Source organism: Hippopotamus amphibius, chromosome 12, assembly GCF_030028045.1.
Source record: "Hippopotamus amphibius kiboko isolate mHipAmp2 chromosome 12, mHipAmp2.hap2, whole genome shotgun sequence".
NCBI classification, from domain to species: Eukaryota; Metazoa; Chordata; class Mammalia; order Artiodactyla; family Hippopotamidae; genus Hippopotamus; species Hippopotamus amphibius.
In genome coordinates this window covers 75,103,435-75,117,308 of record NC_080197.1, presented here as the reverse complement: position 1 = coordinate 75,117,308, position 13,874 = coordinate 75,103,435, and the positions used below count along the sequence as shown (strand labels likewise).

Below are 13,874 nucleotides of genomic sequence, written 5' to 3'. Positions count from 1 at the left end.
GCCAAAAAAAATAAGTAAATAAATTAAAAAAAAAAAAAAAGCAGGTGAATTGTCACATTTCTTTGGTCAGAAGGAAATGGACTGGTGGATCAGCTCCTCATGCCAGGGGAAAAAGTGGAGCCCAGAGGCCAAAAGGACTTTATGGGAAGGACCCTGATTGAAACTGGACTAACCCAGAAGGGGCCTGAAGGATTTTGGGATTCTCTAAAGTTGCTTTTACTATGATTTCTAGAATCAGAAAAGTATTCTGTAAAAATGTGACTTCCTATACTCTGCATAGCTGTTCATTTTTTTTTCAATTTCCATGCAACATAATCAAGAATTTATTTGAAGTATCTTATGATATGAACTGAAATTAACTTGGCAAACTACAATTATCCTGAAGTTTTATTCTGTGAATTCAAATCGGCCTATTCCTGAAGCCTCCCTGTCCCAATTCCTCAGGATGGCTTTTCTACAATGATTTTAAGTGTAGCACTGCCCTTGAAACTTTGGGTCGTGACCCTGAGGGCCAGATGCACTTGGTGGAAGAAGTCAGCAGCAACTAAGCCTCAACTGTGACACCTTGAATAAAAAGCACAGTACACGGAATATTCTCTTGAAAGGCCTCCACCGTCATATACTCCACTTGTCAATATCACCTAATTTTTCCACATGGACTTTTGTGCCTTGATTCTGTTAAAAACGTCAACAAACACTAAATCAGATCCAGTATTTTTTTTTAAGCTCTTTATTGGAATATAATTGCTTTACACTCTTGTACCAGTTTTTGAGGTACACCAAAGTGAATCAGCTGTATTTATATATATATCCCCATGTCCCCTCCCTCCAGAGACTCTTTCCCACCCTTCCTATCCCAGCCCTCTAAGTCATCACCCAGCATCAAATTGATCTCCCTTTGCTATACACCAACTTCCCACTAGCTATCTGTTTTACATTTGGTAGTGTATCTATGTCTATCCTACTCCCTGACTTTGTCCCAGCTTCCCCTTTGCCCCCTACCCCCAGCCCCATGTCCTCAAGTCCATTCTCTACATCTGCATCTTTATTCTTGCCCTGTCACTGAATTCATCAGTACCATTTTTTTAGATTCCATATATATGAATTAGCATATGGTATTTGTTTTTCTCTTTCTGGCTTACTTCGCTCTGTGTGATAGTCTCTAGGTCCAACCACCTCATTACATATAGCTGCATTTCATTCCTTTTTATGGCTGAGTAATATTCCATTGTATATATGTGCCACATCTTCTTTATCCATTCATCTGTTGATGGGCATTTAGGTTGCTTCCATGTCCTGGCTATTATAAATAGTGCTGCAATGAACATTATGGTACATGTTTCTTTTTGGATTATGGTTTTCTCTAGGTATATGCCCAGTAGTGGGATTACTGGGTCATATGGTAGTTCCATTTTTAATTTTTTAGGGAACTTCCAAACTGTTTTCTGTAGTGGCTGTACCAACTTACATTCCCACCAACAGTGCAGGAGAATTCCCTTTTCTCCACACCCTCTCCAACATTTATAGTTTCTAGATGTTTTGATGGTGGCTATTCTAACTGGTGTGAGGTGATACCTCACTGTGGCTTTGACTTGCATTTCTCTAATGATAAGTGATGTTGAGCATCTTTTTATGTGTTTGTTAGCAATCTGCATGTCTTCTTTGGAGAAATGCCTATTTATGTCGTCCACCCATTTGTGAATTGAGACCCAGTGTTTTTATATAAGCAAGTTAGAGGGCTGGTCTCTGGTATTTGATAGATGTAGTTAATACTACTACTGCATTTCTAAGTGCTTGGTTTTATGGTAGATTCCAGGGCTATTTCAACACCAATTAAATCAAGCATGCTTTCATAAAACTGTCATTCAAAGAGGATTCCAAAACTAAGTGATGGAAGAGATGCACTGGAAACAAGAAGGGGATGGCATGGGGTAAATTTTGGGGGAAAAGCCAAGGAGAAACTGCAGGAGGACACAGTGTAGCTGGCACTATATCTCTGTGATGCTCAGAAACGCGTGTGTGTCTAATGATATTAACTTGATTTGCTTGTAAGACAGACCCATTATCAGAATTCTTAACTCGGGTTTCAATAAATCATGTGACAAAATGGAAAACTTTAACAAGGAAGGTTTGCGAAGCTGAAGGCAGGTAGCGGGTCTTCCAATGATCATGCTTGCACTTCAAACTCCTATTTTAGACTTTTCAAGTAAGCATGCATGCTCCCATAGCCATGGCACTTGGCTAAGTACACGAGCATCCCGGTCGTACACCGCCTGTCTCGCTGCTGACAGAAGCTGCAGTTGCAGATCCTGCAACACGTTGGGCAGTGCCCGTTTAGGTCTAGCAGAGCATCCCTGACTTCTTCACCCTAAACGGTTTCGAAGGCAGGGACCGCAGAACTGGCCTCAAACGCCCCAGCACTCTGGGTTTCTGCAGTTTGTCTTGGTAACCATAGTTTTCTGGCTGCACTGATAAGTCAGTCCCAATTAATGGTTATAGATCTTCTCTCGAGAGTTGTTGCAGATGTCCAATTCTTCCTAAGTGATTTTGTCCACCAGACGAATTGTATGGGGAAGGGTTATGGCTCTGGAGCGACGACTTCAGGGAATGTCATCTTCATTCATGTGATAGGCCATGGGCTTCATCTTTCTCACCAACATGTACTTATCCTCCCCCCCCATCCCCCTCTCTCCCCTCCCCCCCCTCTGAGGGCAGGGTGCTGTGTAATCCAAGGACCTGGGACCTTGACCTGGTGAGAGGATGGGCTCTCTGCTCAGGATTTCTCCTGCAGGCTACACCTGGGAATGTGCGCCTTCAGGGTGTCTTTGGATGTGCACTGGGGCCTAGAAGGGAACACCTTCCAGGAAAGGAGTCAGGGAAGATTTCTAATTCTGACATTAGTTTTGCAAGCATTGCTTTGTTTTGCTTTAAATTTAAAGCCCTTTTCTCCAAAAAATTCATGCCAGTTTCGTCTTCTGAATCACAATTGGAATCGGCCATGGAATTCTCTGAGGTTTTGGGGGGCGCTGCTCTTTTGTTGGCTGCTCCCACGGTGTTTCGAGTTGGAAACCGTATAGCCACCAGGAGAGGTGCACTGACTTCGGGTCCTATAGCTCGCACGATGTGCCCCCAGTCTCATTCCATATCTGAGAAACTGCAAAATGATGTGTCATCAGAGTTGGCATGAAAAATACTGGCCAGTTGGTTAGTGACACCTGACCTTGGTTTCTGTAAAAATCCACAATGGTCTTGCGCACATCTCGCACCTCACTTTCTGAAAAGCTGCAGAAAGATTCATCATCAGAGTCCTCATAAAAAACATTTGCCAAGTTCTTCCCTGATATCTGACCTAAATTCAGGTTTCATGTTTGCAAAATTATCAGAAGCAAAGCTGTCACAATTGTCATCAGAGGATGACGAGGTTTCCATGGAAATCAACTTCACATATCTGAATTTCTTGAAGTTCTGCTTTGCTCTGCCATTCTTTCAGCACGTGGCGAGTGTCCATGCTGGCGGCCCGGGCTCAGAGCGGGGAGAGCTGAGCAGGCTGGAGCCACAATCTCACCACCCAGGAGCTGGAGTCCCAGCCTTGAGGGCAGGTGGGTAGGGCTCAGAACCCAGGGGAAGGGCAGCTGTTCTTTTTTTAAAATTAAAAATGAGGGACTTCCATGGTGGTCTAGTGATTGGGGTCTAAGTCCCCTTCCAATGCAGGGAACTTGGGTTCTATTGCTGGTGGGAGAATTAAGATCACACATGTTGCACCTGCATGCTGCAACTACTGAACCCCCCCACCCCAAGAAGATCCTGCGTGCTGCAACTAAGACCTGATGCAGTCAAATAAATAAATACTAAAAAAATTAAAAATATGAGACAGCTACTTTTCAGCTTTATTGAGGTATGGTTGATGAATAAAATTGTAATATAATTAAAGTGTACAATGTGATGATTTGATACACATATATTGTGAAAGGATTTCCTCTGTCAAGTTAATTGACACATCTCTCACCTCACATATTTCACCTTGAAATTTAATGGTGAGAACGTTGAAGTTCTACTCTTAGTAAATTTCAATTATACAACATACTGTTATCAATTATAGTCATCATGTTATACATTAGATCCTCAGACCTTATTTATCTTATAACTGAAAGTTTGTACCCTTTTACCAACCACTCCCTACTTCCTCCATGCCTCACCCCGGGTAACCACTTTTCTTTCTTTCTTTTTTTAAAATCTGCTTATTTATTTGTACATTTTTATTTATTGGCTGCATTGGGTCTTTGTTGCTGCAAGTGAGCTTACTATAGTTTTGGAGAGTGGGTGCTACTCTTCATTGCAGTGTGCAGGCTTCTTTTGTTGTGGAGCATGGGCTCTAGGCGCGTGGGCTCAGTAGTTGCGGCACACGGGTTTAGTTGCTCCGCAGCATGTGGGATCTTCCTGGACCAGGGCTTGAACCTGTGTCTCCTGCATTAGCAGGCAGATTCTTAACCACTGCGCCAGCAGGGAAGCCCCTAGATAACCGCTTTTCTACTTTTCATTCTATGAGCTTGACTTTAAAAAAAAAAAAAAATTAATTAATTAATTTGGCTGCTCCAGGTCTTAGTTGCAACACACGGGGCCTTTTAGTTGTGGTTTCTCTCTTTCTCTCTTTCTTTCTTTCTCTTTCTTTCTTCTTTCCCTTCCTTCCTCCCTTCCCTCCTTCCTTCCTTCCTTCCTTCCTTCCTTCCTTCCTTCCTTCCTTTCCTTCCTTCCTTTCTTTCCTTCTTTCAAGTCAGGTGCCATTCCTTAATAAGGAATAGCCTAGATATTTTTTAAATTAATTAATTAAATATTTTTATTGGCTGTTTTGGGTCTTCATCACTGCACAAGGGCTTTCTCTAGTTGAGATGAGCAGGCTCCTCATTGTGGTGGCTTCTCTTGTTGCAGAGCATGGGCTCTAGGTGTGTGGGCTTCAGTAGTTGGGGCACACGGGCTCAATAATTGTGGTGCACAGGGTTAGTTGCTCTGAAGCATGTGGGATCTTCCTGAGGCAGGGATCGAACCCGTGTCCCTTGCATTGGCAGGCAGATTCTTAACCACTGCGCCACCTAGGAAGTCCCACATTATGTTTTCTTGATCCATTCATCTGTTGAGCGACACTTAGGTTGTTTCCACACCTTGGCTATTGTGAATAATGCTGCAATGAACACAGGAATACAGATATGTCTTTGAGATAATGGTTTCATTTCTTTTGGATATACACCCAGAAGTGGGATCACTGGATCATATGGTACTTCTATATTTAATTTGTCGAGAAATCTCCATAGTGGAGATAGTGGTTGTATCAATTTACATTCTCAAAGACAATGCACAAGTGTTCCCTTTTCTCCACATCCTTGCCAGCATTTGATATCTCTTGCCTTTTTGATAATAGCCATCCTAACAGATGTGAGGTGATATTTCATCATGGGTTTTTTTTTTTTTTTGGCCATGGCAGGATCTTAGTTCTCTAACCAAGGATCAAACCTGTACCCTCAGCAATGAAAGCACAGAGTCCTAACCACTGGGAAACCAGGGAATTCCCTCATTGTGGTTTTGATTTCTATCTCCCTGATTATTAATGATGCTGAGCACTTTTTCGTGTGCCTGTTGGCCATTGTATGTATTCTTTGGAAAATGCCTATTCAGGCCCTTTGCTCATTTTTTAATTGGGTTACATCCCTTTTTGCTATTGAGTCAAACGAATTCCTTGTTTATTTTGGATATTAACCTCTTGTCAGATAGGTGGTTTGCAAATATTTTCTCCCATTATGTAGGTTGCCTTTTCATTTTGTTGACAGTTTCCTTTGCTAAGCAGAAGCTTTTTCATTTGATGTAGTCCCAGTTATTCATTTTCGCTTTTGTTGCCTTTGCTTTTGCTGTTGAATTAAAAAAAAAATCATTGCCAAGACAAATGTCAAGGAGTTTAACCCTATGTTTTCTTCTGGAGTTTTATGGTTTTAGGTCTTACCTTCAAGTCTTTAGGATTAAAGACTTTAAAAAAAAAGTTGATTTTTGTGTATGGTGTAAGATAGGGGTAGAGTTTCATTCTTTTACATGTGCAAATCCAGTTTGTTTTCCCAATGTCATCTGTTGAAAAGACTATCCTTTCCCCACTGTATATGTTTGGCACTTTGTCAAAAATTAATTGACCTTATGTGCATAGGTTTACTTCTGGGTTCTCTATTCTGTCCCATTGATCTATGTGTCTGTTCTTATACCAATTCCATACTGTTTTGATTACTATAGGTTTGTAATATAGTTTGAAATCAGGATGTATGATGCCTCAAGTTTTGTTCTTTTCTTTCAAGATTGCTATGGCTATTCAGGGTCTTTGTGATTTCATACAAATTTTAGGATTTTTTTTTTATTTGTGTGAAAAATGGCATTGGCATTTTGATAAGAATTGTATTGAATCTATACATGTCTTTGGGTAGTATGGACTTTTTTTTCTTTTCTTTTTTTTTAGTATGGGCATTTTAACAATATTAATTCTTTCAATCCGCAAGCATGGAATAGCTTTCTATTTATTTGTGTCTTCATTTTCTTTCATCAATGTTTTATAGGTTTCAACATATAGATTTTTCACCTTCTTGGTTAAGATTATTCCTAAGCATTTTATTCTTTCTTTTTTTAAAAAATTAATTAATTAATTACTTAATTTTTGGCTATGTTGGGTCTTTGTTGCTGCACGTGGGCTTTCTCTCATTGTGGCGAGTGGGGGCTGTTCCACTTTGCTGCAGTGCTCGGGTTTCTCAGTGTGGTGGATTTTCTTGTTGCAGAGCATGGGCTATAGAGTGCAGGCTCAGTAGTTGTGGTGCACGGGCTTAGTTGCTCCTTAGCATTTGGGATCTTCCCCACCCAGGGATCGAACCCATGTCCCCTGCATTGTCAGGTGGATTCTTAACCACTGCACCACCAGGGAAGTTCCATTTTATTCTTTCTAATGCTCTTGTAAATGGAATTGTTTCCCTAATTTCTCTTTCTGATAGTTCATTGTTAGTGTATAGAAACACAACTGATTTTTGTATATTGATTTTGTATCCTACAGCTCTACTGAATTCATTTATTAGTTCTAACAGGTTTTTTTTTTTTTGTGTGTGTGGAATCTTTAGGATTTACTATATATAATATTACATCATCTGGGACTTCCTTGGTGGTCCAGTGGTTAAGACTCTTTTCTCCTGGGCTTCCTAGGTGGTGCAGTGGTTAAGAATCTGCCTGCCAATGCAGGGGACGTGGGTTCGATCCCTGCTCCAGGAAGATCCCACATGCTGTGGAGCAACTAAGCCTGTGTGCCACAACTATTGAGCCTGCGCTTTAGAGCCCGTGAGCCACAACTATTGAGCCCATGTGCTGCAACTACTGAAGCCCATGTGCCTAGAGCCCGTGGTCCACAACAAGAGAAGCCACGGCAATGAGGAGCCTGCACACCACAATGAAGCGTAGCCCCCACTCACTGCAACTAAAAGCCCGCGCACAGCAAAAAAGACCCAACACGGCCAATAAAATAAATAAATAAATGAATAAATAAAGAAACAAACAAAAAACAAAACTCTGCTCTCTCAATGCAGAGGGCCCAGTTCAGTCCCTGGTCAGGGAACAGGACCTGCATGCATACTGCAACTAAGATCCTGCGCGCTGCTACTAAGACCTGGCACAGCCAAGTAAATAAATATTTTTAAAAATCTACAAGCAGCACATTAAAAAAATAATATAATGGGGCTTCGCTGGTGGCACAGTGATTAAGAATCCACCTGCCAATGCAGGGGACACGGGTTCAGTCCCTGGCCTGGGAAGATCCCACATGCCTTGGAACAACTGAGTCCGTGTGCCACAACTACTGAGCCTGCACTCTAGAGCCGGAGAGCCACAACTACTGAAACCCATGTGCCTAGAGCCCATGCTCCACAACAAGAGAAGCCCCCACTCGCTGCAACTAGAGAAAACCACGCTCAACAACGAAGACCCAACACAGCCAAAAATAAATAAGTAAGTAAGTAAATAAATAAATAAACTCTGCTTGGCTGTTACCCTAGATACCCTAGATAACTTACCCATACTTCCACCTGGATTCCATCTCTCCCCTCCTCCACACATCATCATTTACCCTCTCTATTATGAAATTCCCATCTTAAGAAAACAACATTCTCTTCACTCCAGTGTCTCTGACAGCTTGCCCTATTTCTTTGTTCCTGTTTGCAGGAATTCACTGAAACCACTGATTACACTCTGTCTCCAGTTCCTCTTCTTCCACTCTCTCTCCAATTGCAGTCTGCCTTTTGCCTCCATCATTCCAGCAAACCATGCTTTTCTGGATCACCTCTGACTTTGCCATTTGACTTTGCTTTATCCCAGGATCGATCCTCTGTCTTCATCTCGACCTATGAGTGACACTTGCCCAGTTAATCAACTGATCACTCCTTTGCCTTGATGCACTTTTCTTTCTGTGGCTTCTGAAATTCTGGACTCTCTGGGTTTTCCTCCTACCTCAATGGTCACTGCCTTAGTCAGCTCAGGCTGCTATAACAAAATACCATAGAATGGGTGGCTCAAACAATAGACATAAGTCCAAGGTCAAGGTACTGTCAGATTCAGTTCCTGGTGAAGTCCCTCTTCCTGGCTTGCAGAAAGAGCCTCACTGTGTGCTCACATGGCCTTTCCTTGGTACTTATGTGTGGAGAGAGATCTTCCTCTTCTTGTAAGGGCACTAATCACATCATGTGGGGCTTACCGTGATGCCTAATCTAAACCTAATTACTTCCCAAAGTCCCCACCTTCAAATACCATCATGTTGGGTGTTAAGGCTTCAACATAAGAATTTTGAGGGGGGTGGACACAGACATTCATTCCATAGCAGTCACTATTTCAGAGTCTCCTTTGCTGATTTTTCCTATTCTCCCAGGCTTATGATTCAGGTGTGGCCCAAGGCATAGTCACTGGTCTTTTTCTCTTTTCTATCCAACTTCACTCCCTTGGCTGCCTCATTCAAGCGGTGGCTTTAAATACCCATCTATATGGTACCTATCAGTGACTCCAAAATTTACATTTTTAGCTCAGACCTCTTCCATCAACTCCAAATTTATACATCAAACAGCCTATTCAGCATCTCTCCTTGGGTGTCTAATAGACTTTTATAACTTTTTGAACACACAGGATACAGTTATAACAATTGTTTTAATGTTCCAGTCTGCTAGTTCTTACATCTGTATCAGTTTTGGTGGATTTTTCTCCTTATTATGGATCATATTTTCTTGCTTCTTTGTGTATCTCATATTCTTTGATTGGTTCCCAGACGGTGAATTTTATCTTGTTGGGTGATGGATATTTTTGTAATTCTATAAATATTTTTGAGCTTTGTTCTGGGACTCGGTTAAGTTACTTGGAAACAGTTTGATCCTTTGGGTCTTGCTTTTAACATTTGTTAGCTGGGGGACTTCCCTGGTGGTGCAGTGGTTTAAGAAACTGCTTGCCTGTACAGGGGACACAGGTTCGATCTCTGGTCCGGGAAGATTGCACATGCCGTGGGGCAACTGAACCTGTGTGCCACAACTACTGAGCCCGAGCTCTAGAGCCTGTGAGCCACAACTAATACGCCCTTGTGCTGCAACTACTGAAGCTTGTGCGCCTAGAGCCAGTGCTCCACAACAAGAGAAGCCACTGCAATGAGAAGCCCATGCACTGCAACAAAGAGTAGCCCCCACTCACTGCAACTAGAGAAAGCCCGCATGCAGCAACAAAGACTCAACGCAGCCAAAAATAAATAAATAAACAATAAACAAATAAATATTTAAAAAAATCAGCAGGGAAAAACAAACAAACAAAAACAAAACAAAACCAAAAAATATTTGTTAGCTGGGACCAGAGCAGCATTTAATCTAGGGCCCATTGTTCCCTGCTAAGACCCTTCTGCATACCTTACCCAATGCCCCATGAATTCTGAGGTTTTCCAGTCTGGCTGGTGGGAGCAGGCTCTGTTCCCAGCCCTGGTGATAGCTGGGTACTATTACCTTTTTTTCTTTTTTAATTTTTATGGGAGTGTATTTGTTTTACAATGTTGTGTTAGTTTCGGATGCACAGCAAAGTGAATAATTTATACATGTACATATATCCAATTTTTTTTTTAGATTCTTTTCGCAGATAGGCCATTGCAGAATACTGAGTAGCATTCCCTGTGCTATATAGTAGGTTCTCATTAGTTAATTATTTTATATATAATAGTGAGTATATGTCAATACCAATCTCCCAACTTATTCCTCCCTGCTTATCTCCTGGTAAGCATAGTTCATTTTCTACATCTATGACTCTACTTCTGTTTTGTAAATAAGTTCATTTATACCCCCCCCCTTTTTTTAAGATTCCACATATAAGTGATATCATATGATACTTGTCTTTCTGTGTCTGACTTCATTCAGTATGACAATCTCTAGGTCCATCCATGTTGCTGCAAATGGCATTATTTTGTTCTTTTTAATGGCTGAGTTATATTCCATTGTATATATGTACCACATCTTCTTTACCCATTCCTCTGTTGATGGACATTTAGGTTGCCTCCATATCCTGGCTATTGTAAATAGTGCTGCAATGAACATTGGGGTGCAAGTATCTTTTCAAATTATGGTTTTCTCCAGATATGTGCCCAGTAGTGGGATTGCTGAATCATATGGTAGCTCTATTTTTAGTTTTTTAAGGAACCTCCATACTGTTCTCCATAGTGGCTGCACCAATTTACATTCCCACCAACAGTTTAGGAGGGTTCCCTTTTCTCCACACCCTCTCCAGCATTTATTGTTTGTAGATTTTTTGATGATGGCCCTTCTGACTGGTATGAGGTGATACTTCATTGTAGTTTTGATTTGCATTTCTCAGGGAGTCTGCTGAGCCCTACTTGGGTTTCTCCTTCTAGCACCTCAGCTTGGAATCTCTCTCAAGGCAGTAAGCTGGGGCAATCATAGTGTTCAGTCTCTCAGGAATCATTGTCTCTGGTACCTGAGGTCCAATGTCTTGAAAACTGTTGTTTCATATATTTGATGTTTTTGTTGTTGTTGCTTTTGCTTGTTTCAGGAGGGTCAATCTGATCCCTGTTATTCCATCTTGGCCCTAATCTAATACACATTTACTAAAAACTCAACATATTCAAAACAGGACTAATGCTTTTCATCAGACCTCCTCCCCTTGTAATCTTCTGTATCTTGTTGACTCTTTTTTTTCTCATTTTTCTCTCTCCAATATTTACTCCATCAGGAAAACTTTTGGCTCTGCAAATTTTATCTGTGATATGACTACTTTGCACCACCTCCACTGCTGCTACCTGCTCTGAGCTACCACCACTTCTTGCCCGGATTGCCTAATTGCCTCCTAACTGGTCACCTTTATGCCCTTTCCATGTATATCTGACCTCAATTCAGCAGCTAGAGTGAGCCTTTCAAAATGTAAGTTTGTATTACTCTGCTTTGGCTGCCTTTGCAATTGCCAAGCATGTTCCTGCCACAGGGCCTCTGCAGTGGCTGTTCCCTCTTCCAGGAATGCTTTCACCCTAGATTTCTGAGTATCTTCTTTCAATCTTTGCTAAATATCAACTTTCTCAATGAGGCTACTTCCTTAAATATTTTTTAATTAAAATATTTTAATAGAGCTCTGTCTCTTTATTTTTTGGAATAGATAAAACATCTACTTGGCTCAAAATCTGAAAAGATCAAAAACGAACACTGTGATAACTTTTCTTCTCACACCTGTCCTCCCCCAGAGACCACCACCATTTCTTCTTCCAAGGATATTTTATACATGTAAAAGCAATATACAACTACTCTTTTTTTTATACAAATGGTAGTATTTTATTACACTGTTCTGCCTCTTGCTTTTTTAATTTATCTATCTTAGAGATCAAATGGCTACTTTGTATTCCATTATTTGGATATTTCATAATTTACTTGAAATTTTGGTACCAGACCTTTCAGAATTCAGGATTCTAATACTTTGCTATTATAAACAATGCTGGGATGTCTAACCTTGTACATAGGTCATTTATCTCATATGTGAGAGTATCTGTGGGAAAAATTCGTGGAAGTGGAATTGCGGGGTCAAAGGCATGTGCATTTGTAACTTTGATTACATGTTGCCAAATTGCCCTCTATAGAGTTTGTACCAATTTACATTCCAAAAAGCCAACCAACCAACCAACCAAACAAACAAAAAAACAATGCATGAGTGTCTGTTTTCTCTATGTCTTCACCAATGTAATATATTATCTTTGCCAATTTACTGGTAAAAAGGTAATGTCTTAATTTAAATATTTTCCTTATTATGAGTTAGGTTAAGCCCCAACGTCCAAAAGCAATTTGTATTTTTCTTCTGTTAGTTGTCTATTCACAGAGTATTGGTTTTGTCCTTATTTTTCTGCTCCAGTGCACTTGACGAATAAGATACGTATGACTTTGGGGGAAGAAAGTGGGAACTAGGAAGGTCAGAGCAGTCATTAGATTCTCCTGAGATCACATTTGATGATTACAGTAAGGACCAGGGACTTAGAATCTTAAATTTGCCAGGAATCTTAGAAATAACATAGAATTGAATTTTTTAGTTTCAGTTTTAGTTTTCACCATTCCCATCTCATCCACCCACTCCACTCCTGCCTCCACTGGAGTCCTGAAGGCGTTTCATTTCTGAAAACATTTCTAACCATTAAAAAAACTGGAATCAATGTATGCTCCTCAAATGTAACCTACGCCACTTGTGTATGCTTTTGTGTAGTAACTATATGAGAAAATGCTTTCATTTCCACCTATACAAGTCCACAATTCTGAAACCCCCAATCCTGAACACTCTTAAAAACAGAAAGTGTTTTAATAAGTTTGGCACCAAGACTTACTTAGTGGCAAAAGCTGACAGTAACTGATGGGTAACTATCTAGAGTCTTTATCTATCTCACTTACTGTGAATATTCAAATGTTTTTCAGAAGAATTATTCATCTGTGTTCTTATAGGGTGCTGTCCTGGATGCTGCTGGGGCCATTATATTACTTTACATAGACAGTATATTACATTTCTGAAATCTGTAAAATCTTGAATATTGAACAGCACTTGGCCTTGACAGTGTCAGATAAGGGACTGTGGACCTGCTTTTGGACTTAAAAACTCATCATTACTCTGGAATGTTTTAACTTTGCCCTGGTCTTCTTGAATTCAAGCCCGTGTGAGTCAGCTCGTGTAAAGTTGTTCAGACAAGTCCAGAGGAGTCAGTTGTGCAATAATATCAAGATAATATTCTACTGTAAATACTTATGTTTATCCCAAGTTTTGGGTCCTTCTCTGGCCTTTAAATATATCTTAAAGAATACAAATTATTTAAAAATATTGTTAGTGACTCAACTTGGGAACAAAAATTTCATTCCACCCCTCTCTTAAGGAATATTTAGAGATTGGAAAGCGAGCTGTTAAAAAAGCTCTTATATCTTGCAACTATGTATGTGAGAAAATAAGGATTTTCTTCATGTTGTACAATCAAAACAAAATACAGAAATAAATTATCTACAACTCTCATTGTAAATGTGGGCACACATTTAATTGTTCTCATTGCCTTCCTAAGTAAATATTTAACATATGATCTCACTAAATATTTTTATGTTTATTAAATACTGCTTTTAATTCATTTTACACAATGGGCTTTCTTGTAAAATTTTATTTGGAAGGAGTTCTATTCAATTACCTGATGGTATAAAAAAATGGAAGAGGAAAATAACTAGAGATTGTGGAATATATCTTCTGCCACCCTCCTTGGGAATAAAGGTGCCCTTTGGGTTGTTTCAGGTGAAGAGTGTGGATGGGCTTATAGAGACGACAATTTATTTCACACAGTG

The 13,874-nt window shown here is 40.3% G+C and overlaps 1 pseudogene; it reads right to left on the bottom strand.

Annotated features, from left to right (window-relative positions):
* Positions 1–2,167: 2,167 nt before the first annotated feature.
* On the bottom strand, positions 2,168–4,189 carry LOC130834046 (cell division cycle-associated protein 7-like; annotated as a pseudogene).
* Positions 4,190–13,874: the final 9,685 nt, after the last annotated feature.